The sequence below is a fragment of the Eurosta solidaginis genome, chromosome 4 (genome assembly GCF_040869045.1).
Source record: "Eurosta solidaginis isolate ZX-2024a chromosome 4, ASM4086904v1, whole genome shotgun sequence".
In the NCBI taxonomy this organism is placed as follows: Eukaryota; Metazoa; Arthropoda; class Insecta; order Diptera; family Tephritidae; genus Eurosta; species Eurosta solidaginis.
This window is the reverse complement of record NC_090322.1, coordinates 98883336-98911013: the sequence shown is the minus strand read 5'-3', so window position 1 is coordinate 98911013 and position 27678 is coordinate 98883336. Positions and strand designations below refer to the sequence as shown.

The 27678-nt window shown below is 40.2% G+C and overlaps 1 protein-coding gene and 3 pseudogenes across 10 annotated transcripts in view; 2 read left to right on the top strand and 2 right to left on the bottom strand.

Moving 5' to 3' along the window:
• PGAP1 (GPI inositol-deacylase) overlaps nucleotides 1-27678 on the top strand; it is a 1928961-nt gene that overhangs the window by 468057 nt on the left and 1433226 nt on the right. The window lies entirely within an intron of this gene.
• LOC137250070 (uncharacterized) overlaps nucleotides 2741-27678 on the top strand; it is a 246013-nt pseudogene continuing 221075 nt past the window's right edge.
• Nucleotides 6681-17306, bottom strand: LOC137247680 (6-phosphogluconate dehydrogenase, decarboxylating-like; annotated as a pseudogene).
• Nucleotides 22439-23764, bottom strand: LOC137247679 (WASH complex subunit 1-like; annotated as a pseudogene).

The window sequence follows — 27678 nt, the reverse complement described above, 5'->3', positions numbered from 1 at the left end:
TTAAAGCAGCTGTCCGAAAAATATAAATGCCGGCCTAACAATCAAAACCGCCGTAGTAAAATATCTGGCAACTTATCGTTTTACCCCAAATACTAAGGGGAAAACGCCTGCAGAACTCCTGCATGGCAGATCGGTTAGAACAATGTTAACTCAATTATTTGAGACATCAGCTCAGAAAAAACGTGCAAGCACCAACGCACACAGATTTGAGCCAAATCAACTAGTATATGCCAGAAATTATGCAAAAGGGGACAAATGGATCAAAGGCACCATAATTCATCCGATAGGTAGAAGGTTGTTTATAGTAAACACCAAAACAGGCAAAATCAAGCGTCATATTAACCAACTCAAACCAAGATCGAAAACGGATTCTGATCAGGCACCCGGGTCCAACTTACCTCCGCCGTTGGTAAATACACCTGAATTAGGGTTATCCGACAACCAACACCAAGCTAGCTCAGAAAGGAATTTGGAAGACACCGGAAATAGTTCAGCCAGTAAAGAACAGCTAGTTTCTCAGTCAAGCAATTCGCAGAACTTATTACCGCAACCTATTCTTAGCTCATTAGTCGAGCAGCCAACAACGCCAACCGCAGGTATGCCAATTCGCAAAAGCAGCCGTTCCCGAAAACAGGTGAACCGTTTCACGGCTCCAGATTTTAGATCCACATACAACTTTTAATATTGTAAATTAAAGGGGGAGGTGTGATATGTATTTAAACAAATTAACATGTATTTTAATACTTTACAACACTGACAGTAAGAACTGTCAATGACAGCTAAAAAAGCGGACAACCTTTTTTGCTTCTTCTCGAGAAGCTCCAAATGTATGAACGTGTGTAAATATGCATATGCGTGTATACATATAACTAGCAGACCCGGCAGACGTTTTTCTGCCCTAAATTTGGTCTAACTCTGCCTCCCCCTCTTGTATTTTTCTTAATACATTTATTCACCCCTCCCTCCGTATTTTTCGATTCATCTATCTCTACCTCGTCTCACTCTATCTCTTTCTCAGTCTCCTTCTCCTTCCCTCTTTTCTCTTCTCTCAAGTTCTTCTTATTCTTTTTCATCCCTTATTGCCAGTCCCAGAGGGTGGTTTGTATTTTGTTCCAGTCCTATTCCGAGTCCCAGTCCCACTCCGAGTCTCAGCCCCAGTCCTAGTCCTAATCCCAGTCCGTCTCTGGTCTATTTCCCGGAAAAAAGGATCGCAAATACTAATACAGGCAAATTAATACACCAAATTTCAGGCAAACCGAATAGGAAGTACATATGTATATAGGCATGTGGGTATTATTAATTCATGTCTTTATTTCGGCTTCGCATGCTTATTTATCAGTTTTGCCAGGTTGATGCGACTAAATCGAATATGATAATGGAAATTACTTAAAAACTCTCAGCAACAGCTGTCATTTGATATCCATATTACACACACATTGTAGGGGCATCCGGGTCCATGTTTTGGCCTATATCTCAAGACTCTAGTCACCCAGCGATATAAAAATTACTCTGCACTAAAGCACACATCAACAGCTTCAATTTGATACCCATAATGTAAAAACACATCCCAATGTTACCCTGATCCACGTTTTGGCCTATACTTCGAGACCCTAGTAACCATTAGGTATTAAAACTACCCTGTACTAAAGCGCTCAGCAACAGCTTCAATTTGATATGCATAATGTAAAAACGCTATCTATGCGTTCACGGGCCCACGTTTTTGCCTATATATCGAGACCTTAGTCACCCAGAAAACATTGTCTCGGGATATCCGGGTCCATGTTTTGGCCTATATCTCGAGACCCTAGTCACCCAGGGGTACGAAAAATACCCAGTATCAAAGTACTCATAAACAGCTTCCTTTTGATACCCATATTGTACAAACACATCCCAGGAGTACCCAGGTCCACGTTTTGATCTCAAGACCCTAGTCAGAATGGGATCAAAAGTATTCTATGTCCGTTCCCTGGTTCTAAGCGACCTCTCCACCAGTTTTCAGCCAAATCGCTTCATCCTTTCTTGAGTTATGCATAGTGTAACTAACACGACTTTCTTTTATATATATAAATTGAATTTTTGTCTAAAAAAAAATCATAACTTAGGAATGGCTAAACCGATTTGGGATTTCAAAATCAACTAACCATCATCTCTTGTTCCTGTATCTTTCCTAAAAATTTCATGGCATTCTTTCTAACCGTTCTCGAGTTATGGAGTGACAATCTAAATGTACACTTCTTTTTATATATAGATTTTACCGCTACGCGGCGTAGTCCTTGGCTGGTGCTAGCCTCTTTCCCACTGTAAAAAAAGAGGCCGTAGGGGATAAGTATACCGGCCCAACGAAGCGCCCGTATTAATTTGTGATCAAGTTGTTTGTCACTCAGTCGCTGGTTTCTGGTTTCTCATCAACTGATTTTTGTTGAAAGAGCTTTTCAGCAGATTAATTTATATTTTTTTCGAAAATTTGTATTTGTATTGTATAATCTTTATTTTCTCGTAAATATTTACAATTTCTAGAGTATTAAAATATGAAATAAAAATACAAATAAGAAAATTGTGAAAAAATTTGCTCATTCAAAGAGCAAAGGAAATGCCATTTAATTCGTTTAGTATTATAAATGCTTGTGGGGCGCATAATAATAACAAATTATAATTGCTTACAATTGAAAATATATAAATATGTATAAGGAAATAGTATACTATGTATATTAAAACAAAAAATTCAAAATTACAGATGTAAAGGTACTTTCATCAAATTGAAAAAGAAAAAAACCTCGATGCTAATGGACACAGGTACTTATATTATAGGTCTGAAAAGTATTTCAATGCCCTCATGATTGAAACCAAGTAGCCACTGCTTCACTTCCCTCACAAACGCTGGCAGCCTTCTAATGAGTCGTATTTCCTTTTTGACGTTTGCTAATTTTTGGCGAAAATTTCGTATATTTGCCCCATGTACAAACATCAATAACTTTCCTTGCGTGAATATTCCAAGATTAGGCAATTGATGGTATACTATTGTGGTGTAGAGAAAAAATTAACAAACGGGTATGAAATATTTGACGGTTACCCCGTTTCATATTTTTGCCGATATCTCTAAAACCGGGTTTCGGGTATCAACAAAATTTTATCTAAATATATCCCACATAGATATGCACATCCTGATAAAATTTCAACACAATCGGATAAGAAGTGTTTAAATAAGTAAACAAATTTAAGGTTTTCCGGGTTTATATTTTTATTAATATCTCCAAAACCGGATCTCGGGTATTAAATAAAACTTTTTTACCTAAACATACTTCGTTAAAATAAATGTGTTGCAACCTTTGCAGTAAAAAATATTTACAAAACCGGGTCTCGTGTATCAAAAAAATTTTACATAGCTAACAGCTGCATATATCCATATTTTATTAAAATTTCGATATAATCGGTACATAGGTGTTGAAATAAATGTATATTTAACATTGCGACCTCAATTTATATATATTTTTCTCGATCTTTTGACTATATCTTTTTGAGGCACGGCCACCGTGCTGTGATGGTAGCGTGCTCCGCCTACCACACCGTATGCCCTGGGTTCACACCCCGGGCAAAGCAACATCAAAATTTTAGAAATAAGGTTTTTCAATTAGAAGAAAATTTTTCTAAGTGGGGTCGCCCCTAGGCAGTGTTTGGCAAGCGCTCCGGGTGTATTTCTGCCATGAAAAGCTCTCAGTGAAAACTCATCTGCCTTGCAGATGCCGTTCGGGGTCGGCATTAAACATGTAGGTCCCGTCCGGCCAATTTGTAGGGAAAATCAAGAGGAGCATGACGCAAATTGGAACAGAAGCTCGGCCTTAGATCTCTTCGGAGGTTATCGCGCCTTACATAAATTTTTTTTTTTTTTTATTATGTAAGACGAGTAACGGCGATGCACTCTAGCTCCAATTTACCCCTCAATGTTCCTAACAAAAAGATATTTGCGTGATACCATCTTTAAAAAAAATTTTTTCTCCAAAAAAACCAAAGTTTGGCGGATTTCCCCATATGGAGTACTTGTCCTGTAGGAATGAAATCGGCGACCTTGTAACTGATGTCCAGAGAGTGCTTAGATTATAGAGGGAATACTGCTCTGCTCTCCTGATCGGAGGCAGCAATTCACCACGCAGAGATGAAGAACCCGATCCCGCAATCGATGATGATGGAATATATGTCCACCCGCCCAATTTTGACGAAGTTAGAATATCAATAACCAGATTGAAAAACAACAAGGCCGTGGGCGCTGATGGATTGCCTGCGGAGCTATTCAAGTTCGGCGGCGAGGAGTTGGTAAGGCGCATGCAGCAGCTTCTTAGCAAAATATGGGCGGACGAAAGCATGTCCGACGGTTGGAATCTAAGTGTTCTTTGCCCAGTCCACAAGAAGGGGGATACTGCAAAATGCACCAGCTATCGTGGAATCAGCCTTCTTAATATCGCATATAAGGTCCTTTCAAGTGTATTGTGCGAAAGATTGAAGCCCACCATGAACCGGCTGATTGGACCTTATCAGTGCGGCTTCAGACCTGATAAATCTACCATCGACCAGATTTTCACAATGCGCCAAATCTTGGAAAAAACCCGTGAAAAGAGAATCGACACACATCACCTCTTCGTCGACTTTAAAGCCGCCTTCGACAGCACGAAAAGGAGCTGCCTATATGCCGCTATGTCTGAATTTGGTTTCCCCGCAAAACTTATACGGCTATGCCAAATGACGTTGAGCAACACCATCAGCTCAGTCAGAATTGGGAATGACCTCCCCGAGCCGTTCGAAGCTAAACGAGGTTTCAGACAGGTGACCCCCTATCCTGCGTTTTCTTTAATTTGATGCTGGAGAAAATTATACTAGCTGTAGAACTTAACCGCAGTGGAACAATATACTATAAAAATGTGCAATTACCCCCCCTCCGTTGGAAGGACCAGGTGGAAAACGATTTAAACTCCCTTGGTGTGACCAATTGGCGCCGGTTGGCGAAGCGAAGGAGCGTCTGGCGCGCCTTGTTGGACGATCATAATCGTTTAGACGGTTAAGCGCCAATTAAGTAAGTAAGTAAATGCTTGTCGACTAACAATAAATGAATATGGAAAAGAGATTTTCAAAAGGCCTTGTCCAATTATGCCCAATTACGAGGATCTTAATTTGGCAAAAAAAAAACAAGAACGAATATTTGTCATTGTTACATCTGCCTAACAGCGTGACTTGCATTCAAAATCAAAGAAAGGTAAAGGTTAAGTTCGTAATTCTTGCAACAAAATTGATTTAAATAAAGGCCTTGATGGTACTGTGCGTCAAAATGCTTCACTTTCTGAAAGTGAAACTAATGTCTAATTTGGAGCTTAACCACTCATACATCTTTTAATATTGACACATAAGGGGTAAAGTATATCAACCGTTCCACTTAAAAAGCTTCATCGCTTCGATTTGAATGAAATTTGGTGAAATTGCTGTGCTATATAGTGGTGTTAATTTCATTTAAGTTCGCTACTAAATTTTGGATGGTTACTGTTTAAGCCATCAAGCTAAACCCAAGGATGAGCACGGCCAATGGTGACCCAGCCTAATGTAAACTATCTGTGTTGGCTTCTATGTCTACTTTCGCGCAGTAACACCAACGGCTGCATATGTGTGTGTGTTGCTGCGCGACTTTCCAGTTTAACTAACTTTCGTTCAATCACCCCTCAAAACCGCTTTCGGCAAAATTGGGGGTGAACGCGTTTTATAAGAAAGAATCTCTTTCACTTCTTTTTTGGAAACCTCCGTGACAACTGCAGCCATCAGCCCTGTTATAGGTAAGATTTTCATTTTTTTGTATAACTTAGCCTAAATATAGTAAGTGAAATACACATTGTGAATTAGCTTTGAAATGCAAATTATTAAATTGTTAGATTCAAGAATTTAATCTGCTGTGTGTTCTTTTCCTTTTTTCTCTTTTTTCAACGAGCGCAAAAAACCCATTGGGAACTTACTAGAGAGCTATCGAAGCCCCAAGAGGTTTTTCATGGTCCTACTACGCCGGAATTATTATACAAACGACTGAATTACCAGCGACCAACTGGATAACCACAGCAAATCAAAGCTATAACCACAGCAAATCAAAGCTATAACCACGCAAAAGCGTTCCAAAAGCTAGCCGTTAGCAGCAAAAGCAACCATAAGTATTATATCACCTCAGAGCGTTTCAAAAGCGACAAGCACTACACCAGCAAACAAACACGAGCGGTCAAACAAAAGCACAAAGGTACGTGGTTTGAGTTTAATTGTTTTTTGCACAATTAGGAAAATTACACATAGTTTAACTTCCCGGCGTACCAACAGGGCGATTTTATTAATAAAAAGAAATTACACGTATGTGTGGCAATTAAGTTACACAGAATTACATAAAGTCTTTTGATTTAGTAGTTTGTTTGCTGTAACGCATCTAGTCGGGGGATATCGCAGCCAGCTGCACAAATTTAACATAACTCCACTTTTTCACTGTAGTGTGACAATTTCTTTGCAACAACACCTTAACGCAATTTATCGCAAGTCACTGCCAATATTTTAGAACCATTGAACACTTAAGTGTAATCCATTGAACCAATTCTTTAGGTTCTGACATAAATCAGCGTTACTATCACTAAACTAAAGTCATTTAACCTTTTTTTCTTATATACACAATACTAACACTGCGGTGAGTTGGGTGGCAAGTGTGTTCGCATAAAAGCACAATTAGCTGAAAGAATTAAAGAAAAATATACACAGAGAAAAATTTGCGTGTTTACCCTTTGGTGGCAATCCATTTTATTGGGGATATACCCACTATCAACATCGTCCTATCTTAAGCTGAAGGTGCCTTCGTCAGCTACTGCTATTAATAAGTTAGATCCATTTTACCCTTAAGCGCAGTACTTCTGTCATGTCGAAAGCGATGGAAAATTACATCAGGGTGGCTGTTGAAGTCATAGAGTTTGGAGCTGACTTCAACAACACATCCGAATCCGAGCATACCAAATATACTCTGGCTATCCAGCAAGATGAGTTAAAGGCAAAGTGGAAAAAGAAAAACAGCCCATGATGAAATATTAGCAGGGGACACTCTAGAAGGAAAAAATATATCAGCTGTTAAGATAAAGCACAAAAGTGCTTACGCAGTCTACTTGCGTTGCATGTCAAACATAGCAATGCGACAGGCCACATTCAACAAACCCGACCTTAAGCCCGAAGACCAGCACGAAAGGGATACAAATATCCGCCTACCCCCGTGTGACACTGATGTGTTCAAGGGAGATTACTTATCCATTGAGAGACCTCTTTACAGCCATATATATTTTAAATAGGATACTCACCCGGTAGAAAGATTGTACCACTTGATACAAAAGACCCAGGGTGAGGCTAAAGAGATAGTGCAAAAGTGCCTACTCACAAACGAAGGGTTCGGTATAGCGTGGCAAAATCTGGTAGACAGATACGAAAACAAACGCATACTAGTGAATACTCAGCTGAAAACATTGTTTAGCTTAGAGGCGGTAGAAAAGGAATGCGGCACTTCAATTAAAAAGTTGCAGCGCGACATCAACAACTGTATCGCATCCTTAAAGACACATCAAATCGATGTGTTAAATAGGGATGCGATTATAACTTATTTGTGCTCAACGAAATTGCCAAAAAGCACACTAGCCTTGTGGGAGCAAACGGTTGAAAATAAAACCGAAATATCCAAGTGGGAAGACATGGATAAATTCTTACAGAACCGTTTCCATACACTTGAGACAGTCTCTGGCATAACTGAGGATAGCTTAGAAACCAAAAACCCAAAAACCCATAATGGTAGACAATCAACTGAAAACTCTCACAGAAAGCTAGGTGCTTTTCAGACGAGTGTAAACAAAGGTGCGTGCAAGATGTGTAAATCCACTGAGCACAAACTGCAACATTGTCAATGGTTCCACACACTGGCGGTTTCCGACAGAGTCACCTTCATCAAAAACAAAAAAGGGTGTATTAACTGCCTATCCTCAGGGCATACAGTGTCTAAGTGCTCAAGTTCCTACAATTGCGCCACCCGCCAGCAAAGACACAATACGCTCCTACATATTCAGGCAACGAACAGCAACCAAAACGCAAAAAAACACCCCAATGACGACCAGCCTGGTCCATCAGCCCAAGCGCAACAGAAACGTACCTATTCCAATAATCAAAGCAATGGAAATAACCAAAGCAATGGAACTAACCACTTCAAGGCCTGCTTTACAAACACAAGTGAAAAGGGATTTTACTGGGTATGGCCCGCATCAATATATTCTACAACAACACCAACTTCTCCGCGCGGGCACTTATAGATTCGGGGTCAGAATGTACTTTCATAACTGAGAGACTTAAGCGTCGCATAAACTTGCCATCTCAGCGGATATCTGCACACGTGTCTGGCATCACCAACCAAGTGTCAGCACAAGTAAAGGAGGCGTGTCATATACAACTGCGATCTCCAATTGATCCGACAATAAATATCGCCACTACCGCGCTTGTGCTGCCGCAACTAGCTGGCAATCTACCAACATGCAAGGTGGATGTCAGGCCATGCAGGCCTTCCCGAACTTAGTATTGCCTGACAAATTTTTTTTTTGTCAATGAGCAAGTCGACCTGATATTAGGAGGCGACATTTATGCACAGGTGATGTTAGGGGGAATAAAGAAAGACGTGTTAGGAACACTGCTAGCCCAAGAGACGGAATTCGGCTGGATATTGACCGGCCAAACCGAAACAATTTCACCCAGCGAGAAATATGTGTCCTTTGTCAGTGAAGTGCAATTGGACAGAGAGCTACGATCATTTTGGGAAACAGAGGAAGTCCCCAAGGACAAGGCGTACAATAATGATGATAGGTATTATGAAGGATTGTATAAGAACACAACGATTAGAAATGATGAGGGTAAATACATTGTATCCTTGCCTTTTAAACAGGAACTTTCAAAATATAAACAATTAGGTCCCTCATTTAAAATTGCGTGTTCCGAATGGAAACGCGTTTAGCTAAAGACCCACCATTACAGTCAGAATACAATAGGGTCTTAGCAGAGTATGAAACCTTGGGGCACATGTCCCGGGTACCAACACACATCCCCGCTGAAGACTACGATACCTATTTTCTACCACATCATGACGTAAAAAAGGAAGAAAGCACAACAACCAAAGTAAGAGTGGTGTTCAATGCGACATTATCAACTGCAAACGGAGTCAGCCTCAACGGCATCCTCCATCCGGTGCCAATTCTACAGAATGACTTAACTATTCTCATATTAAGGTGGCGTTTCTTCAAATATGTCTTTAACAGCGACATAGAAAAAATCTATAGACAAATTCTGTTGCACGCTGATCACGCTAAGTATCAACGTATTGTATTCCGAACAGAAAGCACGCAACCCATACAACTATATGAGTTGAAAACGGTCCCCTTCGAAGTTAACTGTGCCGCTTACCTTGCAATACGAACACTGCTCCAGTTAGCGGACGACGTGGATCACAGCCACCCTATAGCATCAGATATACTACGAAATGCAATGTACGTTGACGACGTGCTGGCAGGAGGCCACACTATTACCGACACCATTAAAGCAAGGGATCAAATAACTACAGCCCTGGGAGCAGCAGGATTCTCGCTAAGAAAATGGACCGCCAACTCGAACAAACTACTTAAAGCCCTACCAAAGGCTCACCTCCTAAACCTTCCTAGACTTCGACACTCAAAAACACTTGGCACTAGGTGGAACGCCCACTCAGATATCTTTTATTTCAAAACGAAACCCTTAGAGGAACAGTCTAGCTTTACTAAACGGAAAATTCTGTCGGCCATAGCAAAATTATTTGACCCCCTTAGGGTGGCTGGCACCATTCGTGGTTACCGCCAAAATGTTGATGCAAGGCATCTGGTTAGAGGGATCAGGGTGGGATGAAACCGTGTCGTCAGTCTCGCTGGATCCGTGGCAAAGTTTCATCGAAAGTTATAAGCACATAGAAAATATTCAGATCCCACGCTGGGTACACTTCTCACCAACAGCCAAAGTGGATATCCACCGATTCTGTGACGCGTCAGAAAAAGCATACGCAGCCACCGCGCGTCAATATTAATGAACAAATATTTGTAAGCCTGCTATTAGCCAAATAAAGAGTCGCGCCCGTAAAAACTATCTCCTTACCAAGACTAGAACTTTGTGGAGCAGTTCTCATTGCAGACACCCTAGAATCTATCAACAAGAACCTTAATTTAGGCAAACATAAGACCTTATTATGGACTGACTCAACTATTGTCTTAGCTTGGTTACGGAAACCTCCGTGTTCATTGTCAACCTTCGTGGCCCACCGTGTAACAAACATAATACACCAAGTTGGGAACACGGACTGGCGTCACGTGGACTCAGCGTCAAACCCTGCAGACTGAGCCAGTAGAGGGCTATTAGCGCAAGAGCTAATAATTAATTCCTTGTGGTGGGAAGGCCCATCTTGGCTGCAGCAAGACGGCAAAGAATGGCCAAACCAGGAAATAAACTACACCACAACCATGGAAGAAAAAAGATTACAAGTGCACACAACCGTAAAGACGAAGATATTGTAGACAGGTTTTCCGACCTTTCCCGGGCTTTAAGAGTTGTGTCCTACATTCTACGGTTCTACAAAAGGACTCATCTCAAAACTTCCTTCAATGAAACATCACTGACGATTTCGCCCATTGAGATAAAAGCAACGATATGTCGACTGATTGTCAATGCTCAACGTAACCATTATGCGGAGGAGTACAGAACACTCAAAGAAAAGGGGTCAATCAAGTCAAAGAGCTATTTACAATCCCTGCACCCATTTCCCGATGAGGACGAGACAATCAGAGTCGGAGGGCGGCTCGCAGCGTCCAAGGACCTCTCGTAAAACGAAATCCACCCCATAATTCTGCCCTATCATAGTGGACTGTCCCGTCTCATCACCCGATTTGTCCATAAAATCTCGTTACATGGGGGGAATCAGCTTATGCTGCGCCTGATCCGAACACAGTACTGGATACCTCACGTGAAAAATATGATAAGATCGGTAATTCACAAGTGCAAGATATGCGCAGTGCATAGGAAACAGGCAAAAACACAATTAATGGGCATTCTACCGACCGAGCGAACCACCTATACCCGGGCATTCACTAACACCGGGGTAGATTTTGCCGGCCCCTTTGAGATAAAAAATTATCAAGGGCGAGGCTGTCGTGTGTCCAAGGGATATGTCTCCCTCTTTGTGTGTTTCTACACTAAGGCCATCCACTTAGAAGCGACTACCGATCTGAGCACCCGGTCATTCTTGGCGGCTTTTGCCAGATTCGTCGCGCGACGAGGCTGCCCGAAGAATGTGTATTCCGACAACGGAACCAATTTTGTCGGGGCATCAAGAGCCCTCAGGGCGGAGTTCAAAACCTTCATGGCTGACTCACGCGCCGAGGTAGTAACAACCTATACATACCAAAATCTAGACTGGCATTTTATTCCTGCGTCTGCTCCTCACATGGGGAGATTGTGGGAAGCGGGAGTGAAAAGTTTTAAATTTCACTTCAAAAGGGTAGCATCCAACCTTAAATATACCTTTGAGGAATTCTCTACCCTGCTTTGCAGGATAGAATCATGCCTCAACTCCCGCCCCTTAACGCCCTCTTCAAATCAACCGTTCGACCTAGAACCATTAACCCCGGGGCACTTTTTAATAGGGGGACACCTATTAGCACCCCGGAGCCAGACGCGGAGGAATATCCCGCATCGATTATCAATCGATGGCAGCGACTAAAGGCCCTACACCACACCTTTTGTCGACGATGGAAGACGGAATACCTCGTCGAACTTCAAAAAAGGAATAAATGGCGCCAACCTAAAGCAAACATGAAGATTGACGATCTAGTCGTCATAAAGGAAGACAACCTGCAACCCAATGAGTGGAGGCTCGGGAGGGTTATCAACCTCCATCCGGGATCGGATGGACGAGTACGAGTAGTGGATCTCATGACGGCAAAGGGCAAGATCACAAGACCCTCATTAAACTCGTGCTACTCCCATCCAGCGAAGAGGATCAGGGATCTAGAGAGCCGTAACTGAAGCCAGGCCCGAAACATACAACCTACGACCCTCCCCCCTTTTTTTTTCTGTTTTTAAACATATAACCAGAAACCTACACCCCAAAAAACAGTTCACTGCTCAAAGACAGCACCCCACATACTAATATTAAAAATCGGATGTCAAATATAATTTAATAGAACTTTGAGACTACAGAAATCGAGAACAAATCGTATGCTCTATAAATATAACTAGTATCGCCTGTGGTCGAAATTTGACCAACTCTTATTTTTTTCAACTCAGTCTATGTATCCAGTGTTGGGGGTAGTGAAATAATGCGTTAATAGTTAAGCAGTGAGCGGAAATATAGCAAACTGGTCTAACTTACTTAAGTTTTTCATTAAGACATTGTAATTTTTATTGGATTTTCTTAAATTTTCTACAAAATTTTCAAATGTAATTATAACCTTTTGGTATGGAGCTCCTTAAACAAAAATATAAAAAATATGTAAAATCAAAAGAAATTGACATAGAATTAAGGTGAAATTACTTGACATTAAATTGAAAAATAGGTTTTTCCACACCACCCGGGAGGTTCCCGTTGGGGCGCTACCGAAGTTAGTTTTGTGTGCTCGGTTCGCCAGTAGGCCTATATCTCCCATATACATATATCGCCCATTTACTTCAATAGTGTCATAATTCAAAAACACGAACGAAGAAATGTGCTTAAGGAATTTAACATATTTCACGCCACCCGTTAGGTATGCAATTGGCGCTTTACCGAGTTTAATTTTTTATAAATACATATGTAGTATGTACATAAGTGTGACACAAAACGAAAATTTCGAATAGAATAGAGGATACCTTCATAAAAAATAAAAATATAAAAAAAATATGTAATGAGAAAGAAGGCAGAGTTTACTAAAAAAATGTAAATGAAAGAATGTGAGTAAGTAAGTGATGTGAATAAACAGTTCCATATAAAAACGCAATAAGTGCACTTGGACCTTTTTCCGGGTTTTAATGTTATCATTGTGGAAATATGAAGATTATAATATTCGGGTATTTAATGTTGGGATTCCCATTGAGATCTATGTATGTAATTAATTTGTATTAAATTTGTAAACATTCATATTCATGAAATGGAGATGAATATATATGACCATATCTACCATAAAATATCGTCTGTGAACGATATAATACTAAGATATAGCAAAGCAGAATAAATTAGAAAAAAAAGAAAAAGAAACAAAAACCTTGAAATTATTCACGCAAACATATTTACTAAAATAAAATTGATTTCATAATTTTAAGCGACATAAACAAATTAGGATTATGGGATCTAAGCATCCGATTAATGGGCATATAATCAAACTAAGTTAGCCTAATAATAAATATAGCGGGTAATAATATACTGCCTATGCAATATTTCGACCTAAAATCGAAGACGTTTTTGGGTCGTTTTTTTTCGTTTAATATACAACGTGAAATTTTCCGATTCAATCAAGTTGCATTTAAATAATAATAAACTAAGTTGAAATAAAAGATAATAAAATAAAATAAAATAAAATAAGAAATATCAAAATAAATTAGCATAAAAGACAATATACAAATTTAAATGTAATATATTTGTAGCAAATTTATTTATTTTTTGTTCACTATAAGACGTGCTATATCTAAAATGAGCATAAAATCTGGAAATGCAAAAAATGTTTGGGTCAAATTTGCAATTAATTGTTATAAATAAATAAATTTAGTAAGTTTGAACAAAAGTTGACTCATTATTTCTGATTTCATTTTTTTAAAGCACCTAAAATGAAAAACAAAGAATCTGTTGAATAAAGACCTATGCTTTTACGTGTAAGTAAAATTTGTCCAAAAAAAAAAATAGGCCGGTTAAGTATTACTTCTCTTTAAAGTTTTTTTGTGCGCTAACAATTATTTTAGAACAATTTTTTAAGGATTTTGGTACAAACCAATATAGGTAATTGGAAACAATGGGAAACAATATTTTATTTCAACAGAAAATGAGCGAAGCAGTAGTTCTCTCACCGTTTGGCGTGTCCAAATATATAAATATGTAGAGATGAAACATTTGAGCCACGCAACAATTGCGAATTTGGAGCTATTTACTCTGGGGGGTTTGTGAACATAATGCGTCCTACAGATGGCAATTTCGATAGTTGCACAGATTTTCGAATTTACAAAAAACTTTTTCTATTAATTATAAACAAATAGAGTAATATTTGTTAACAAAAATAGGCCTATGCACTGCGGCTGATCAATACGAATCGATTCATATAACTTGTATATGATCTTACGTATGCTAAGTATGCGAAACAGCCTGTCAATTGATTGTATGGAAATTTTGTTAGCGTATTAATATATAGATACTGCAAATGCAGCGATTAAGTAAATTAAATGCCAAGAAGCTCGCAAGCCTTGCGATTATTTCAAGAATCTCCTCTCGAAAAAATTCGAAAATCGTAAACTCTAATGTCATAACCCCAATTTACAATTAAAAATGTAATATCGACAGTATTTATAGGGACACAAAAGATATATTTTACCGAGACTCTCTCAGCATACGGTTCAATTCTTGGAACGCACTGTTCCGATTTTTTCCAACCCAGTCTGGAATAATTCAGAAATAAATTTTAAACTAGTTTCGAATGGTCCAGAAATGGTTAGGCGAAGAACATCCACGAAATACTCCTTAAGTTATTTTCAACGTCATCCCGAAATATGCACTATATAATTTCTGAAGAAATCCCGAAATGGTCTCGAAATTATCCCTAAGCCATTTCTAAAATGGCCGCGAATTATCTTGAAATAGTCCCGAAATGTTCCCAAAAGTAATCTCAAATGGTGCCAAAGTAGTCCCCAAACTATGCTGAAATAACTAATAAATTATCCCGAAAACAAATTCGAAATCGTGGTGGATTAGAAATAATCTTGAAATCAATTCCGAAATAGTCCCAAAATAATACCAATTACAATGCTGAAATGATTCGAAGATCACATACCACTAAATTGTCCCAGAAACAATTACGAAGTAGTACGCGGTTAAAGGTTTGGGCCCAGATGTAAAACTTGTTTCGATTACATATGGGGAAATCCGCCAAATTTTGGTTTTTTTTTGGAGAAGCAAATTTTTTTTTTAAACATGGTATCGCGCAAATATCTTTTTTTAGGAACATTGACGGGTAAATTGGAGCTATAGTGCATCGCCGTTACTAGTCTTACATAATGCCTCCAAAAGATAAAGTCAAAAGATCGAGCAAAAGGTATATAAATTGAGGTCGCAATGTTAAATATACATTTATTTCAACACTTCTATATAAGTCATTTATACTACCATTGTTGTACATACTTACTTGGCTTTGGTAAACTAGTCGTGGCGCTTCCTCTTGGTCCTCCTCCGATTGACTGTAATCATATAATTGTCGTTGTTGTTGTGGCTGTGGTTGTTGCCGGTAAGTCAAATGTGTTTGTGCTTGTGACTCAAATTCATCCTCGTCATCTTTTGCTTCGATGGAGCGTGCAGCAAAGCCTTGTGGCTTAGCGGTAGTAGCTGAGGCAGTGACAACGCTCGTGGTGGCAGAGTGCGTGCTGCCTAAAAGGCACGTCGCTGAGACTAGCAGTATAAGCTGTAAGCTTTTTTCTTCTGTTTTATTATGGCCAATAGCATTTTGCATTTGCTTTTGTAATGTTGTACTAGTTGGCAACAGTGTACCGGTGGTGATATTGAAAAAGTTGCATGAATCTCTACATAATCCTCTGCAGCTTCATATGGGATGCATTGTGTCAGTAAATCGATAATATTTTGAAATTCTTCCACTTTTAAAACAAATTTCATATCGCTTATATTTTGCTTATACCATTCAGCATAAGCTGTAACGTTCTTATCAGTATCCAGTGTTGTGGCTGTTGCAGCGCGAACAGAGAGTAATAAATGTAGCATAGCATCCAGCGAAGGTAATGCAGCTATCTGCGATAGACGTGCTTTGAAATACTTTCGTATGTCTGTAGCGCTTTTACAACTCTTAAACGTTTACTTATTTCAAAGCACATTTCATATTTAAAATAATTTTTGCATTTAAATAAAAATTTTCTTCACTTGTTTAAAATTCGTGGGTCATCTTTGATTCGCGGTAAAGCGTAGTGGCCTTTGCTGAAATTTTGTTCGTAAGCCGAGTAGCCACGCAACATTAACGCAATAACACCATAATTCAAATTCCATTTATTCTCCTTAGCAGCTTCACGCATCAACATAAATCCCTGTGCATATGAAACAATTTTGGCGCAATGCAATGCATGTTTTCATATAATTCAAGAATTTGGGGAAATCATCCAATTTAGGTTGTACGCTGGGTCCTTTCAATTGCTTACTCGCCGCCACACGTTCATCCATCAATGCCGAGAGACAACGCGAGAATAATGCCTCACCAATTAGCGTTACTGGAACACCATATTGTAACGCAGCAATTGCTGTCTACTTGCCTGTACCCTTTTGACCAACTGCATCGCGTACACGCTCCAATAGAAAACCTTTATCATCTTTATATTTGAGTATATCACGTGTAATTTCAATAAGGAATGAATCCAACTCGGCCTTATTCCATTTATCGAATTCTGCATCTATTTGCGTTTGTGACAGGCCGAGAGCTTTCATAATATGATAAGCTTCACAAATCAATTGCACATCACCATATTCAATACCATTGTGTACCTTTTTAACAAAGTGACCAGCACCACCGCCACCTACCCACTCACAGCAGGGCTCTCTATCAGCTTTAGCGCAAATAGCTTGGAAAATTGGTTGCATTAAGGGCCATGCTTCAGGGTGGCTACCAGCCATGAGTGATGGACCGTGACGTGCTCCCACTTCACCACCACTTACACCCGAACCGAAGTATAGTATTTTTATGGCTTCAGCTCATCACAGCTGCGTGCGGTATATTGATATTCGGAGTTGCCCCCATCGATGATTACATCACCGGGCGAAAGTAGTGGCACCAATTGCTTGATGAAATCATCGACGGCACCGCCAGCCTTGACTAGAAGCATGTGCGAAGTAGCACCAATCACATTTGTACCCTTGGCCTCATTTTTCAAAAACTGATTGACCTTCTCGACGGTGCGATTGTAGGCGCAAACAACAAATCCATTATCATTCATAATCAATATGAGATTTTTGCCCATAACGGCTAAGCCAATTAATGCAATATCTGCTTACATATGTAAACGTGTTCCCCATCTATGAATTCCGTCCTCACCTGAAAAGAAAAGAAAGAAAATGAAAATTAGTATTGTGTGAAAAAAATACAATTGATGCGTACCTCGTTTTTTTCATCAATGACAGGAAATTCATTGAAGGATAACACAATCCACTTTTACAATAATACAATACAAAAATACTTTTACAAAAAATACAATGTACATTCCGAATGGTGTTGCCAGATGCCAAGGCGGCGCAAAATCGTGAAAAACGCAATCACATTGATTGACTCTTTTTTATGGCGGAAAAGGGGAACTTATAGCCTGAAACAAATGATCTTCTCCAAAATTTCCTATTACCACTCAGATCAAATGGCGCCTGATTTCTTATAGTGGGTTAATGTATAATTTATTTATCATATTTTACAATATTTTTTGATTACAATATACAAATGTAAACTTAGGGGCGGAAATAGATAATCAGATGTAGCGGCGTATATGGGCGGAATGCCTCACCCGATGCCGACACGCGACAACGCGATTGATCCAGTGGAGTCGGATCCCGAAGAAAAATCACCCACTCCGAGAAAGCCGGCACCAGAAGCTTACCTGAGCACGTGCGATGACTTCGACCGTCAGCTGTCCCTGCCACTCGTGCAGGCTCCGTAGTTCCCTTCCTCCGTCCAACTCGTGGTGCTGGTTTCACAATCTATAGAAAACAAACGAAAAACAAGGGAATATCAATCAATAATTATTTCAGATTAGGAGTAAATAAAACTTACCCCTGTTTTCTTTGGCACGTTCGGCATCCTCGAGTGCTGCTTTAAAATGATTAACTAGCCACACATCCGAATACGTTCCACAAAAGTTAACCTCAGCGCCATCTGTCGGCAAAATACTGACAACCTGCCAAAAGGATACCGCGTGGCTACACTTAAAACCAAATCTGTCAGATCGCACACGAAGCGCGCCGTCATAGAGAAGTAATTGCAATTTCAAACAAATCGGGTGGACATAAAGATAATTTACATCAAAATCGCGTTGTATATAGAAGTTGTGCCTTTTAAAACACAAAATAAAGGCTCTTGTGCAGCTAAGTGCCTAAGTAATTGTAGCTTGATGCCAACCTTTTATCTAGGAAGATCTTCTCGACACCCAACTCCCCTCAAGCATGATAAAATCCCCTCAAATTCTAAACCCTGACCAATGGCAATTACCCTTTTCAGGTCCAGCATGACCCGGTATACGACTCTACGCAGGAGGGCGGAACGCATGGCCCAGCGGTACCCGAACCATGCCACCTGTGCGACAAGCGACATCCGATCCGGTTATGCTCGGTCTACCGAGCCAAGTCGCCCGAGGAAAGGCAAAGGAAAGCCGCATTGGGACGGTACTGCGGCAACTGTCTATCAGTGGCACACCGCACCGCCGACTGCACGAGCAACGGACGTTGTCACCAGTGCCAAGGGGAACATCACACCACGCTGCACCAGAGCTTCGAAAATCCGGAACCCCAGGAAGTTGATACCAGGACATGGAGCGTTCAGATGGATAGCGAAGACGAACACATCATGCAAGCATCGGAAATAGGGACTGAAAGCGGGCCACGCGAACTAGAAGAAGGGGAGCTGAACGAAGCCGGAGCGGAATCACGGCTTTTCGGCCCGGCCACCATTAGGAAGGTCGAACCAAGAAAGTTCCAGCCCCCACTCGCACACGAATGCCGCAAAGATGGAGCGGAATCACGGACTTTCCACCCATCAACTACACACCAACGTCATCAGAGAGCGAGGAAGCGGGGCTCAGATCGTCACAAGGGAATAGCGGAATCACGGACTTTCCGCAGCCCGAACCGGCGTCAACATAAACGAGGATCGGAATCCCGGACTTTCCGCCCCGTCAAGGATAAGAGTTGGAGAGAATAGGTTCTCAGGGCCGGCTGTAACGACACTCCCGACGACTGCCAGCTGCCTTCAGAACGGGGCAATTCACGCGGGAGATCGTAGCACTTCGGCCGTTTACATCAATATCGCCAACTGCCGTGATCAAAATCGAGGCGCGAGGGCGGTTGCACCTGATACGCGCGCTCATCGACGTGTGCGACCCAACTTCGATAATTTGACGCAACCTGGATCGAGAGTTACAACTCGACGAGGAAAACTACGGATCACAACGAGGGTGCCTCTTGCGAATAAGGGGTAAATATGGGCAGAGCCCTAGGCTCACGATCCACGCTACGATCGTTCCCAACTACGCCCTTGTGAGTCCAAGCGCGAATGTCGACCCCTCGGTCGCGACACCGTATACCCATATGCAGCTCGCCGTTCCAACATTTGTGTCAAGGCCGGTTCGACTCGTGTTGGGAGCCGATATATATCTGGAGTTGATACTCCCGGGCACATTGTGTTCGGCCGGGGTGCGTTTGCTCCTGGAGGTAGGTGGGCGCACCGGGGTCGATCTCAGTGGGAATAAGCGGGTTGGAATAAAATAAGAGAATACGAGATTTCTCGTTATAATAGATATGATTTATTGGGTAAATGTGAAAATAGCAAAGGTTACAATATAACCTGAATAAACGCAAAAATACGGCAGAGATCGCTGGCGGCAGATGTTAGCTGGTTGGCTGTTAGAATCCAAGAGGCCAGTTGTATAGCAAGCTACAACCGTTGACCCGCAAAATCCTCCGTTTCGGAGGGGAAAGGCACTCACACATCAACCCCGACATGCACATGCATGAGTGCTGACAAAAAACACACATACACGTGCATGTACATGCATGCATATGCATGTGGCGGTGATGGTGTGGGTGGTTATAAATTAAGTCGAGTATCGAGTATCGATTTGAAGAGTTGCATTGGGGGGATCGCAATAAGATGCGGAAAAGTTAGGCATCCTGCCTAAACATGCCGGCCCCTTGCGATACGCAACATCGTTTTTACCCCCACCGATCTCCGACCGCTGAAAAGCAACGAGAAAAAAAAAACGTTTGCATTAAAACTAAACTTAACCTAAAATCGCGTATTTCGCCAGCGTCGCAGGTGGCCGGGAGTCTTGCCCGACTTGCGCAGCATGCCACCTAAGCTAGGATAAAAGTAAACATTAGAAGTGGAGGAAAGTGAATATTTCTTGCCTTTGGGTATACATAATTCTTAGACATATATAGAATCCATAAGTGTTATGACGTAGAAGGTCAATAGTGCTGGACGAAGAGGCCGAGGTCTCCGTTCCAGACTGGCAGAAAAAAAAATTTTTTTTTTCTTTTGAGGTCTCCGTTCCAGATTCGCATTGCTTTTGTTTGGTTGGACGAAGAGGCCGAAGTCTCCGTTCCAGACTCGCATTTTTTGTTTAGGTTTTTCTGGGCTGGACGAAGAGGCCGAGGTCTCCGTTCCAGCGTCTAGTGTATCGTGTCGCTCTCGCGGCGACTGCCTTTTTTTTGTTGGATGAGGTGTGGCATCTTTTGAGGTGCCAGGGCGAGTGACCGTGAGGTTGGTTGGGTGAAACGGCGGTGTTTTATTACAAGACGTATGTTAAAAGAGATGAGTAAAGCGAGTTTAAAACGAAGCGTAGGGGCCGACGAAGGTGTGGATTTAATTTTGTGCGACAGCTCATGACGAATAGCGCAAATCGTAATTAAATTCGAAAGTGTACCAACTGCCGGTGCTTGCATGCAGATTGGCGATGCGTTCTCAACGACGCGTTCTATCTGCACGTACCATTTTGAGATAGCATGCAATCCTGTCGTGTATTTATTGGTCAGCTGATAGCTGGTATGTTGAGTTTGTGGCGTGCAAATATATACATATATACCTTATGTATTTTGTCGTTGCACTAGTGCCGTAGAAAAGTTGATTTTATCTAATTTCGGGACTTTTTCATTTCGGGACTCTTTAATTTCGGGACTCGGATTGTTTTTGTACCGAAGCCGTAATTATGACCGTTTGTGATGTTTGTTGTTGAAAACAACAAGTCCTGCCCTCCAGCCAGGGAAACAAACCGACGGCAAAAAAAAATCAAAAAATCAAAAAAAAATTTTTTTTGGTTTTTTTGTTTGTGAATGAGAGCATAATTATTTTTAAATGGGGTTTCGTCTTTATTTTTGTGCGTAAGTATTTTGTTGAGACTGCCCGAAGCGTCAGTGACGATCCCGATTTTGTTTCTCTTGCGGGTTTTCGGTACCAGCGTGCGTCAGTTGACGCAGCACTAAAGAAAAACAGGCAAATATATATACATAAGTTGGTATAAGTATATGGGCAGTCAGTGCACGGACCTTACCGCATTGGTACATTTACTATCTTTTCTGACCCATTTTCATTTTCTACTACTAATACCACCGAGGCCCAAAATCTACCAATATTTCAGTATTTTCGCTTTGAAAACGAATACTGCGATCATTTTTAAGTATTTAATGCCGAGCCTGCCCAACCAACATTAGGAGGTGATACTGACCAAATCAGTCAATTTTGAAAAATTTGTGAACAAATTTAAACAAGAAATACATTTTTTGATGAGATAAATGTAGTAACTGAAATCGGTTATTTTGTAGCAGTATTTTTGGTACTTTGGAATATTGTTGTTGTGATTAGATGTTTTGGTACATTTTTGTCAGTATTCCACACTCAAAATACAGGAAAAAGTGAGTATCGTATAGTCATAAGCTATGTATATACAAATTTACATTTAGTTTTGTCTTGTTTACAAGTGTCATTTCCTTGAAATGCGCGTTATTTGTTTTACAATAAGTGATTAATTGTTTGGTACAAATATAAACTGTAGCTATTGTTTTCTTGGTAAAAAAATCTCCCACTACCACTACTCTTTTCATCTGTCGCTTTCCAACATTCCGTTTATAAAAAGTCCGCGCACTGGTTCAAGTATGCCAGCCACATAGCAAAAAGGGAAGAAAAGAAAAAAACAAACATCCAAACACACCCGTATATAGAATGTAAATTCTCATGAATTGAAACAAACGGGACTAAAATCGAAAGATTTTTCCCGTTGTCACATTCTTTGACTACGGCGGGTGGCTGGAGTACGGTTGGTCTTCTAGTTTGGTGATCATGAATGGTAAGAAAAATTTAAAGTTAGTAATTCGTAATTGAATATTCTTTTATTCATTATTATTAATTAATTTCCTTTTTATGTTTCAAGTGGATGGTGTGGATATTCCGGAGATGGAGCTCAGATATCGTATCGGATTTTTATTGCCTAACCGATTGTCAACTACATCAACAGGAGCCACAGCTGTTGCATGCAAGCGGCCACCGCGTGCACCACCTGCCTTCCGTATGGCCTCCATTAGATCGTTGCGTGAAGTATCAGTATTGGAATTTGATACGGCAATACTTGTAGATTTTACCTTTAGAATTTGTTCATTTGCTGATTTTGCCTGTGTTAATCACGGCATAAGTGGAGGTGGTGTTGGTGGTGCCGCTTGTGACGCCGCTCCTGCCACTTGTATGCTATTAGCGATTTTTGTAACAGTTGTTGGCGCTATCGACGATAATGGCGGTAGTGGGGGTGGAGGCACATGAACAATTACCGGATCTCCGGCACAATTTTTTTTTTTTGATATCTCAACGTCTGCCTCTTCGAGCTCAGGCAAATCGGGCAAATTTTGTATGTATAATGATGGAGCTATTTTTTGTTGGTCGTTGCTTTCGAGATATATATAATCCGTCATGCCGTGCAAGTCAAGTCGTAAATCAATTTCAGGTGCTTCATGTAAACGAGGTGTATATCGTAAGCCCCCAAATGAGTCAACTTTCTGATTGCGATGCGCCAATGAGTATGGAGCTGGTTCTAGTCATTACTTTTGTTTACCCGATTGCGCTGTTTTCACGGCGTTGGGGTGGTGATTTAAAGAATTTTGCTGTCTTCCACATATCCTTTTCGGTGTGCTCGTTACCGTAAACCAACTCGCCGCTATTACAATGTAGCAATGATGATACTGAACGGAGTTTAATAGATACAGTGCCCATGCCGAAGCTTTTGTTTACTTGTCATTTATCAGCAGCCACAGTAGCGCCATGCATGGGATTATCTGAATCCTTGTAACGTACATGGAAGAATACTGACTCTTCCTGTTGTGCTAGCTTTGCAGGTGCGTCTACATTGCTATGCACTATATAGATTGATTTCTGATTGTGCTGTTGCTGTGTAGGTTGTTCAACCATTGCTATGGAGTCTATAAACGTGTGCGGTAGATCGCGAAAATTTGTGACGATGGAAAACGTGCTGGAGCGTAAATTTTTATTGCTTTTTTAGCGCAAACTAAACTTCGGATCTTCGACAGCGCCTTTTCAATGCGTGTGCTCAACTCTTTCACTTTAGCCTTATTGCGCTCGGTGCGATTGTCAATGCGGTCAAATACAGAATTTATTGTTTGTTGTAGACAAGCGAGCGCTATGGCCGCTTGGATAGTTGTTTCTTTCTGACGAAGATCGGGTGGTATCACAGGCACTGTATACATTGCAATTCATTAATTTTTATAAACATTCAACTTTTTTCGTGATTAAAATTTATCAAATTAATTAATTCAGCTGAAGAGATGACAGGCTTTGCTAAAAACAATAGCTGTTGTCCGGCGATAGGCATAGATGCAGGCGTTGCGGGCACATTAGTACTTGGTTATTGTAGTTATTTTGATTTTAACTTGAAAGAGGTTGCTGGTGAAGCAAATGGTCTATCGCTAACCATTTGCATTGATGTTTTCGACTGCTTAATGTTTTTTGCACAATGTCAAAATCATGATAGACGCAAAGCAGCGTTAATAGCCTTAGGCTCATTTTGTGTAATGAACGATTATTATTGAACGGATACCAAATTGAAACGATACTATTGCGATTTACTAGTATCCGATACAAGTGATGCTAGTATTAAAAATATTTGCTTACGTAACATATGGATATTTCTGACTGAGTCAGAAATGATAAACAATCGAAACCGAAAGATTCTTTACCAAGTTTCCTAAATAATGCCGGCGGGGAGATTATGCATAAAGTGTGTGAAATTGATCTTGGGCCATATACCCGATCTTTTTCTTACATCGCAAATGATGGCGACCTGCTCGAACGGTGTGACTTAGTCGAGCCAAAAGTACTTTGGTAGGTTGATAATTTTTATTAATGGCTTTGCTAGAATCACACTATCATTATCAGTCTAGCATTGAGGAGTCGGTTGTTGTCAATTGTGCTACATAAGGTCCGAACGTGGCTTGCTATGTTGGAGAATTATCACTTAACACCGCAAGCTGTACACCTGTATAAGGGTGGTGACTTTACGCCTAATCCCCGACGAAATTGGAAAGTACGAGGACGTCTAAGCCCGCTGATATGGGTCATGATGGTCCCGTTTTTGATGCTACGGGATATTCCTGTGCGCGGATGGATGCATTTGGACGAAATAGAACTCGGATGATCATTACGAGCGAAAAAAAAGGGGAGCAATAGAGCGTACGATTTTACTGGTAACACATCGGGTAACACAGAGCTTCATTTAAAATATAAATCATTTGAGTTAACTGTAATCAGTTTTAGGACTATAATTCTCCTTGCGCTAACGTGAAGATAATTTTACACGGAGCAAATTGTTATTTGCTCAAACAGATGAAGTGCGGGACGAAAAGAAACCACCTTTGCGAACACTAAGGGTAGTACTAATACAAATAACCAACTACCGAAGAATGTGTGCTGGAAGATATTTGAACTTCGAAGACTATAATAAAAAGAGAGTGAGTAAGAATTTGAATTTCTATTTTGATATGCATTTTATATAGCGGGTTTCTTCATAAATAAATGCTGTTAAAGTCAATATGTCTACATACATAGATAAATGCGAAAGCATACAATCGTTTGGTTTAATGCATCATTAACAGCATGAATTATTAAAACCATGTAGTCGTGCTTGTGGTGGCACTACACTGAACGTCCACTATATTATTCTTCTGCTACGCTTTGTTTTAGTTGTTCAGCAGATTCAGACGGACTAGTTGCGTCTCAATAAAAGAGTTCACACATGTTGTAGCTGTCTGTGATATTAATGTCGGATGTGACATTTTCCTTGACCAGCGTCTCATTGTTTAATACGGGACTGATTTGACTATCCCAATGGATTGCTTCTTCTGCACAAGCTTCAATTGGTTCACCATTGATACTAGTAACAATAAGACTGTTTTCATTGCCATTTTCCACATCTCCTTCAATAGATGTTTTAATATCTGATCCATTACCATTTCCGCCGTTCGTTACAACCTTTATATCTTCCTCACAATGTGTTTTAGTTCTTTTGTAATTTTTCCAGCCCCTTTCGCATCCATTTCCATGATTTTCTCTTGTAGTTTTCGGTTATAAGATTAAAGGACGAACCGTTTTGAGGGCTTATGCCTGCTTTTTATGTTCTTACACTTTTCTCATTGTGGTATTATATTTTGCTTAATACTTAGTGAACATGTGAGTTATATTTATTTATTTGTACAAAACTTTATTTTTATTACAATTTATTACTATTTTATACAATGAAATAATGAGAAAGCTTTCCTTTGAAAATAAAAAAAAACTAGTTAAAATTAAAATAAGAAACTTTGCCGAAGGAGCCATACCTCTAAAACGAATTCTGATGTCCCTCCTTTGGGTCGTAGGGGCAAATTTTGAAAAATCCCACTTTGAAATGCCTATGTTTTTTCTTTTTGGAGTTTATTTTTCTCTTTAGAAATTTATTTAGTCGGAACATATGTAAATGGAAAAATGAATTTAACTTAGTAATAGAAAAGAAATTAAAGAAAATTATTAGAAATTAGCGTTTTACAACCCCCTTTTAAAACCAAGGCATCACTGTGATGCATTTGCATGTCGTAAACATAGTTGTGTGGGTTTTTTATTCAACCGTTTTAAAAAATGAAGGTATCACTGTGACACAATTGCAGATCGTAAAATTGCTTGTGTTGTTTTTTTTAAGCCACCACAAGACACAGCAGGTAGAATTGAAATTGTCCCTACCCAAAAGTTCGACCCAAAGGGGGGGGGGGGACATCAGAATTCGTTTTAGAGGTATGGTTCCTTCGGCAAAGTTTCTTATTTTGACCCCTAGAATACGATTTTCACAGAGCAATGAGTGACTTTTAAATCGACCCGCCCTAATACATACATATATATACTAGCAGACCCGGCAGACGTTGTTCTGCCCTAAATTTGGCCTATCTGCATACATTTTAATAAGCTTTTTCCGTCTAACTTTGCTCTACCCTACTACACTTTTTCCTAATCTTTTTATTCCCTCCTCCCTCCGTCTTTTTCGCTTCATCTCCATCTTTGTCTCATTATATCTCTTTCTCAGTCTATTTCTCTCTTTTCTCTTCTCTCAAGTTTTGCTCCTTCTTCTTCATCTCTTATTGCCAGTGCCATAGGGTGGTATGTATTTTGTCCCAGTCCTATTCCGAGTCTCAGTTTCAGTCCCAGTCCTAGTCCCAATCCCAGTCCCAGTCAATCTCTGGTATACTTCCCGGAAAAAAGCATCGTAAATACTAATATAGGCAAATTTATATACGAAATTTCAGGCAAATCGAATAGGACGTATGTAAATAAGTATGTGGGTATTATTAATTCTTGTCTTTATTTCGGCTTCGCATGCATATTTATCAGTTTTGCCAGGTTGCCAAGCTTTAGAGCTCTCAGCAACAGCTTTCATTTGATATCCATAATACACACACATTCTAGGGGTATCCGGGTCCATGTTTTGGCCTATATTTCGAGCCCCTAGTCACTCAACGGTGTAAAACTTACTATGTATTATAGCACACATCAACAGCTTCAATTTGATACCTATAATATTGTAACGAATTTGCTTGCAAATCCTCTTATTTGCAATCCTCTGCTAAGTTCGAATCACTAAACTGTTGAATAAATAACTCCAATATTGATTAATGTAAAAATGGCCTTTATTAAAGTACTTCACAATAACACTTATACTTTGCTACTCGCTGGCTTAATAAACAAACTGATTGATAACTCAAATGAAACTCTACTATTGGCCGCCAGATCGCGTGCTTAATCAAACTTATTGATAGATCAACTCAAACTGAATTACTTCTTACTCGCTTGCGCCACTTTTATAGTTTACGCTGCATACATCTAGGCTCTTCTATTTCCAGAACTTACCAACTATTTCGTGTGTTTATAGTTCTCATATAGTTTCTACTTGTTTACAATTGTCTACTTTTCAGCGTCTCCCAGATGTATGTGTTAGTGCATTGACTCTCCGCTGCTCGTATACGTACATGGTACATATATGTAGACGCAGTTATTGTTTCGTTTATGTAGATACATAATGATTGAATTATTGATGTGCATTCACGTCACTGCTTAGCATCGGCTTAGAGACGATAGCATC